The 8017-nt window shown below is 41.5% G+C and overlaps 2 pseudogenes; one reads left to right on the top strand and one right to left on the bottom strand.

Moving 5' to 3' along the window:
• Positions 1-1057: 1057 nt before the first annotated feature.
• LOC100733631 (shootin-1-like) lies at positions 1058-2309 on the bottom strand (annotated as a pseudogene).
• LOC134470316 (pyridoxal-dependent decarboxylase domain-containing protein 1-like) lies at positions 2308-7700 on the top strand (annotated as a pseudogene).
• Positions 7701-8017: the final 317 nt, after the last annotated feature.

Raw genomic sequence — 8017 nt, 5'->3', positions numbered from 1 at the left:
AAAGTGAATGGATATAGAGTTAATTTCAAAGATGACATTTAGTAAAGAACTTTAATAGTCGCATACTTTGCTCTTCTGCTTCATTTCCTTCAAAACTGCTATACTAGGGTCCTTGCTTTAATCTGGTTCAGATTCCTAAAGGCCTGTATCCCGGGAACTTCTTGCTCCTTTGAAGAACACCCTGGAAGTAGAATTTATTCATGCAATTCACTGAAGTCACTGATGAGAGGAACATTTACTAAACACTGACAGTGTGAAGCAGCCTGCGCACAGCTGCTGGGGATGCACCATAGCTCCTGGCTTCCGGGAGCTGCAGAACCAAGGGTGCGCTCGGTGGTGCAGCGCTGCCCTCCTTGCATGCACGGTGCCCTGCGCTCAATTCCCAGCACCATAAAAAATAGTTGAATAAATACACATATGTCAGAGCGGCAGATTGAGCTCAGCAGCATAAGCGCCTGGCTGGCATGTGGAAAATAGTGAGTTCACACCCTGGTGCCAGATAAGTGAATAAATAAATGTATGTCACAGAGGCCATTCCTGGAGTCCGGGCTAACTGGGACCCGCTGAACTCTGTGCTGAGGTAACCTCCTCTGCCAGGGACCAGCTTTTGTTTTAATCGTCAGCCCTTACACAGGCAGTGTGGGCTACACTCTTAACGCCAAGAACACTCCGGACTGTTTCATGTGAATGCAACGTCTCTCCAAACCAGTTCTGAAACCTGACCTCAAAGAGCGTGTTCTATTTTCTTCTAATTTCTTAGTGGTGCCTGAGTCTGTGCTGGAGATACCCACAGCAGATTCTAAGCAAAGACATTCAAATTTGAATCTTAAATATCTCCAGTGCCTATGTCTTCTTTTCACCATAAAGTTGGCTACTCTAATGTTCATTAAAAGGAAAGCAAAATTTCTTAATTTTGGATTAATTGGTAAAAGCTAAAAAAGAGAGAAAGTCTCAATATTGTGAACTACTTGATGACAGAAGTTATTCTACTGTGTGTCTGTAGTTAGACAGGAATTTAAAAACCAATCTTGCTATTCCCCATGGCATTCGGTACTGATTATATCCAATGCTTCGTCCTTGGTCTTAACAGATGAAGAATAAGATACACATCCTGCCTTCTACCAGAATGCTTTACATTTCTGCCATTTTCTTCTGCATCCTGACATTCCAATTCCAGTTTGCTCTTATCTTTTTCTAGAAGCACCAGTTGCTGTTTGAGGTTGTGCATCTCCATGCAGTCTTTTATTTTCTAGTTGCTCTTCCATCTCTTTGACCTTTGGAAGGTGTGAAATCTCTTTTCAAATTGCTGGATGAATTCTGCATTTTCAGCTAAAGCTTTCAAAGCTGCTGGTCAGGGACTGTGTCCTGTAGCAGAAGATGGCTTTGACACTGTAGTCCATTTTATTCTGGGAACATCTCTTATGCAGATGACGCTGCTGCCTTTGGAAGGTCCTCTCCTGCTCCAGGCTCCCTTGCATCTGCTATTCTTCTACTGCCAACACGGACACTTGACTGAATTGTTCTAAGACTTTTCTCTGTTCAGGACCTTCTGCATGTAAAACAGCCTTTTCTCATTTGACGTTACTAACTTCTTCAGTTACTTCCACAAGTTTGCTCTTGAGCTTTGGCAGCTCAGTGGCAAATACCTCCTTTTTCTCCTGGGCAGACATGATTTGAACTCGAAGTTCTTTGGTCCGCTTCTGTCACCAGTGAAACACGGGTCTCTGCAGTTCTGGCTGTGTCTGTGGTGGCATCTTCATTGTTATTGCTTCTCTCCCCCATTGTCACCTCTTTGTTTTTTGGTCTTTTTTTCATTTTTATCGGTACCAGGGATTGAACTCACAACTGCCTGTTTGAAAGACAGGCGCTTATGCCGCTGAGCTAAATCCCCAGTGCCCCCCCCCCTTTGTCACCTCTTTCCTCCACTTGGCCAGGTGTAACATGCTGATTCTCATCAGCGTTTGATTTTCTTCAGTTAGCTTTGTTGCCTAAGCTTCGCACTTTCTTGACAAGTCTTCTGTATTCCAAGATGGATTTGCATGAGGTTAACCTCCTCCATGACCACGGGAGAAATTCTCTGAAACAGCTTCATCTCGGGCTTGCCTGGTTTTGTCACACTTCTCCTTTGTTTTCTGGTTCTCTGCTCTGAGAGCTTACATCCACCTAGAGCTGACTCCTTCAGGCCATTGTGAGCTGCAGCTGCTTCGTCCTGTCTGCAAGGTTCGCTTTGGTGGTGCAGCTGCGACTAAAAGGAGCAGCAGGAGCGGCAAGGGGGCCATGGGCAGCGGGGAGCGCAGGTCCTCAGCCATGGCCTCGGGGCCCAGAGTGGGGTTTGCTTCACTCTGCCTCCTCCTGGTGCCCAGCATGGGCCAGATCATCCTTGTGGTGGGTAGAACAATGTAATTTTAAAATACAAATCAAAACTGGATAAAAAGATGATGTATTTTTATACAATGAAATATTTCTCAGCTATGAAAAAGGATAATCTTGAGGCTATTGTAGGTAAATGGAGGCAGCTTGAGACCACACTCATGAGTGAAATAAATGAAACTCACATTTGTGTATGTATTGTCTCCCTAGTGTAAAAAATAATAAAAAATAAAATCTGAGAGAATAATAAGATCCTAAATATACAGTAGATATTGCATAATAAAAGGGAAGAAAAGTGCTCCAAAGGACAGAACAACTAGGATAGGAGAAAGGAAAAAGGAAGAAAGGAAAAGATCATATGTACATTGGTAAGCACATATAAATGTGTGTGCGCACACGTGTGCTAGGCAGGTAACTACACTGCTTATCTCTGTTAGTTCACCAAAAGGAGCAGGCTGTGCTGTCACTGCTTGACTGGTCACCTTTGAGCCTAGGTTTTGTAACCCGAAGAACAACTTCTGAGACAACAATACGTAATATATCAACTAGTTGTAAATCCTGCTTTATTTGTATCACTTCCATTTTTCTATTTTACTTTTTCAAAACAATTAAGAAACAGTTCAGATGAGCCAAAAAATATCAGTTCAGATTCATAAATGGAACAATTCAGCAAAGACAATAATCTTTTTATATATGATATATATATCTTCATTACAATGGCTCCATAAAGCAGATGCTGCTCAACATAAAGGGACAAACAGATATGCATATAAACATAGCGGGGGAATTAAATACCCTACTAGAAGATTAGACCACAAAGTCAAGGAATGTCAGCCTCAAAATCCACCGCAGGATGAATAGATTTAAGAGACATCTGCACACATCGGTCGTTTTGCCCCACGGCAGCAGGATATAGATTTTTTTCCGCAGGTAATGGAACTATAACAGTAGATCCTGTTTTCACTCCAAAAACAACTCTCACCTTACACCAAAAAATGGATTTTGCTGGATTACAATGGAAAGAAACTAGGAATCAACAGAGAAAGAAACTACATTACCAGGTGAGTATTCAAAAGTCCATGGCACTCAGAAGGAATCAGGATAGAAAATCCTTTGAAATATCAGATCATAGTGGAAAAATATTCAGACTCTGTGGGGAAAAGTAGAAGTCATTCTAAGAGAAATTGCACAGCTATGAGTACCTCTGTTAGAAAAATGTATCAGTCCCAAGTAAATAATCTAGTCACGCATGTCAAGGTCCTACATGAATCAGAACACTGCAAACCCAAGACTGGCAGATAAAAAGCAATAGTCAGAAAGTTTCTGACTAGAATCCCAATAACACAGGAGATAAAAGTGGCTTATATCGCATAAAAAAATGCCCTGCAGAACAAAGGAAATAACAAACAGGTAAAAAAAAAACATATGAAATGATATAAAAGTTTCCTAGTTATACTCTGATGGAGGACAAATACTTAGAATCTATAAAAGCTCAAAAAATTATCCTCCAATATGGCCGAATCAAAACTCCATGAATGAACGGAATAATCACTTCTCAAAAGGAGGACAAACCACCAATAGTTCCATCAGAAATGTAAAGATGGGACCTGGGCATTTGGCTCAGCAACACAAGTGCCTGTGTAGCAAGAACTAGGTCATGAGTTCGATCCCTGGTAGCAAAACAAACACACCAAACTAATGTATAAAAATATAAATACATTTAGGCTTTTTAGCTGTTAAGAACATGCGATTCAAAATGAATTTGAGATTCCAGTTTACACCAGTTTAAAAGGCAATCATCAACAGCACAAACACACACATAAGAAATGAAGCCTGGCAGGGTGCAGACAGATGTGTGTGATTGAACACACACAATGCAGTGCTGCATTGTCGGTGGTGATTTAAACTATGAGAAGCATTGGAGGCATTCATTAGAAACTCAATAAAAATTTCAGTTGGCCCAGCCATCTCTCTCCCAAGTGCATTCTCAAAAGAGATAAAGACATCATCATAGAATGATACATGCATAGCCTTGTGGTTTACAGCATCCTAATTCAAAACAGGAAAGGTCTGGTAACAGCCTGGATATATGGACAGATGAGCAGATGAGGAAAATGTGGCATTTGTACACAAAAGAATTTTAGCCGTAAAGAGTGAAATTGTTTTATTTCCAGGGAAATGGATTGTTAGAAGTTCAGACCCTCATGCTAAGGAAAATGAACCTATGATTTTTCTATATTTAGAGGAGGGGACCTGGGGAGCTGACAGCTAGTGGATAGAGTGTTTTGTCTTGAGATAACAAAAATTATCTACATTTCATTGTCATCAGGGTTGTACAACTCTGTCCATAAGCTAAAATACAATAAGTCCTACATTTTTAGCTTTTAAATTGTGTACTATGCAAATTTTAATAAAATGAAGTCATTATCAAAAAAAGTAAACAAGCCAGACACATAAAATTGTCACACATTTGCTTTAATTAGGAATCTGAAACATTCATAAATAAATGAATAAAATAAAGGAAAATAAGATGAAGCTTAAAGGGTGACACTTGGAAATAATGAAGGGGTTCAGATGACGGGAAGTAAGAAGAGAGAAAGAAGGTAAAAAAAGAAAAAAAAAGAAGGTGAGATATTTCAAGTGAGCAATGGACCAACATCCTGAAACAAGCATTACTTTGTGAAATACAATCATACAGTTAAAAATAGGATAAAAATGTAACTGGAGCAAAACTACCTGTTGGCCAATTTAGTTACAGTCTGTTCAGACTGGAATGTTTGCATTTTCTCTGCCATTTATAAAAGTTACTTTAGGTTTTCTTATTAAATTTCAGGCACTTTATAGAATTTTAAAAATTATTCTTTCATAAGTATTTTCCCTCAAATCATCTCTTTAGGGGCTGGGGATTTAGCTCAGCAGCATAAGCACCTGCCTTGCAAGCAGGCGGTCATGAATTCAATCCCTGGTACTGATAAAAATGAAAAAGACAAAAAAAAAAAATCACCTCTTTAGTTCTGCTTTTCTTCCCCTCAGTGTCTTGGGTTACATCATGCTCCTTTCTGACTGCCTGATCTTGTGTTTCTTCTTTAAAAAGCTTCCTTAATCACAATCACAAAAATGTTTTAAAAATAAGTGCTAACCCACTGCATTTTCTAATGTTGCAGTTAATGTATTTTTAGAGATTTAACTCAGTTTTATTTTATTTGTGATGTTAGACCGGGCCTAACTTCCCTTAGGAGATGAATATAGTTTACTGTTTCCTTTTCCTGCTGAAATGTTGCTTCAGTTCTACATTAAATGACCATGTTCATAAGTGGCTGCTTTGACCCCTATTAGCAGAATTTGCAATACAGGTTTAAAAACCTATTACCTTATCAACCTGCAACACTGCTATTTTTTTTCTAAATGGATTTTTGGAACTAGTTATTGAGTTGAAGTCACTTGCCTGAATTGTAATAGTGATCCATTATATTTATATATTTTAAAATGAGAAATCATGAATTTCCAAGATTAGGTCTTCCATAGAAGAATATTACCAAGCCTTTTTATGTACCTTTCACTGAAATTGAAAATATTCTTTGCACATACATAAGTTTGTGGATTAGTTAATACCTTCTGTTACAAGTGTGAAAGGCACTATTCTTACTAGGTATTTTCAGTGGTCACTGCAAATTGAAAGAAAGACACTGATCTGGCACAGGAAGCAGAAGTAGCCCCAGGCCACACCAGACCCCGTGCTTCTGCCCTGCAGGGTCCCTGGAGGGGAGAGCAGACCCTACAGGAGCTGAAATGGGAAAGGCCTGAAGGAGGCACTGAAGATGGAGATGATGGTCACAGAAGAATAGAAAAAGGTCAGAGATGATGGTCACAGAAGAATAGAAGAGGTCAGAGAAAAGAAGCTTCCATCAGAGAATACACCGGGGCCTTTCAGGCAGTGGGGGAGATACGGTGAGTACCCTGCAGCTAGTTCAGAGTCTGAAGCCCAGACATGATGGTGTGGAGCCCCAGAATATGGGAGATCGCCACCCAGAATATGGGAGAATGAGGTTACATGGCTTTGCAGGGGTGCAGTGTAGGAGCTATGACTTAACTCTGGACAAAGAGAGGCCGAGAGAGCTCACAAATAGGATTTTTTTTTTCTCACAATTAGGATTCTTTCAGATCCTAATTCTTTCAGATCCTAATTGTGAAAACTCTGACTACCCATGGCTGTGCAGAATTTTCTGGTGTGGAAATGGCTGTGCTGATTTCCATGAGGAAGAAAGAGAAGGCCTTGCCCAGACCTGTGGGCTGCCCATTCATTTTCCATATGAAGACTTTGAGTAAATGGATTCAACGTGTAATATAACAAAAAGCCTGGTACAGATCTCAGTGCTGCTGGGAGACCTGGCCTGGACCAGTTCCTTTTCACTCAGCCTTGTACTCAGCACATTTGTACTCAGCACCTTGGTACTCAGCTTTGTGCTCAGTACCTTTGTACTCTGCTTTGTACTCAGCTTCTTTGCACTCAGCTTTGCACTCAGTGTTCAGCTCAGTTTGCCCTTTCTGCACTTGAGTCATGTACCCTGAGGCAGGGGGTTTGGGCTCCAGCATCAGATGGATGTTGCCTTCCTCGGGAAACTGAGTAAACATGGCACAGAATGAGGGAGGCTGCCCTTGCTGCTTATTGCAGATGCTGTGCAGAGCTGCAGCAGTCAGGCACACACAAGGCTAGAGTCTGAAAGCATGAATGGGGGTTGTGGATCTGGTGTTATTGGCCCTCGCTGAGGTCTCCTCATCAGTACCAGCTGCAACTAAATTTGACAGTGTGTCCTTGAGTCCTGGCCCATGGCTGGTTATGTCCACTGTTCCTGTGGTGACATTGGACAAATGTGATGATCCTGCCTTCACATGAGTTGCTGTTCTTACATCAAGAAAGTCAGCAGACAAACTCCATGCCCTCCTCTGTGGTTGTCTTTACAATACTTGGCACTGCATGGCATCCTGGAGAGGATAAAGCATGCCTGTCAACTTGGTCAGTGTTTGCAGGATAGTTTAAGAAACTAAACCAAAATTTTGGTGGAAGGTGAGTTCAGTTCTCCAGAATTTCAGTTCTCAGATTTTGCTAGGAGTTACCAAGCTCATTTAGTGTTAAAACGTGTCTTGGTGCCAGCCTGGTGCCCCCCAGAGTGCTCTGGGAGACACTTTCCTGGGAAGCTCTGAATTCCTGGCTGGGAGAGCAGTTGAAGCAACTGGTGCCTGTGAGCAGCCTCATCATGGTGGACCTGCAAGTCGAGGGCAGGTGTGTGCAGTTCAGCCCTTGGGTGAAGGCAGCAGAGCTAGAAACATGAGGAGCGGATGTGGATCAGTTTAGAGCCTGCATCCAAGCAAACTGTCTGTCCTGACCTGAACCCTGCAGCTTCGAAGAGAATCCAAGAGGGAAGCAGTAGGTACTACATATTTGCAACTGGTCTGGAATAGACGTGGTCAGGCTGTCAGGCAACTGCTGATAACAGCAGTCTGAAATCAGATCCAGAGGAAGAAAGAATCCATGCTGAATTCCTAGAAAAATGAAACAAGCCGGAATCTGACCTCATAGTTAAAATGGGTGCTGAGACAGGAGTATGAAGAGCTGTGTTTCTGTTCCTCAGGAAACTGAAGAAAACTC

Source organism: Cavia porcellus, unplaced genomic scaffold, assembly GCF_034190915.1.
Source record: "Cavia porcellus strain 051 isolate PalLab524CR breed Dunkin Hartley unplaced genomic scaffold, mCavPor4.1 scaffold_42, whole genome shotgun sequence".
NCBI lineage: Eukaryota > Metazoa > Chordata > Mammalia > Rodentia > Caviidae > Cavia > Cavia porcellus.
Note: the sequence above shows the minus strand (reverse complement) of the source record. Positions and strands in the feature narration are given on the sequence as shown.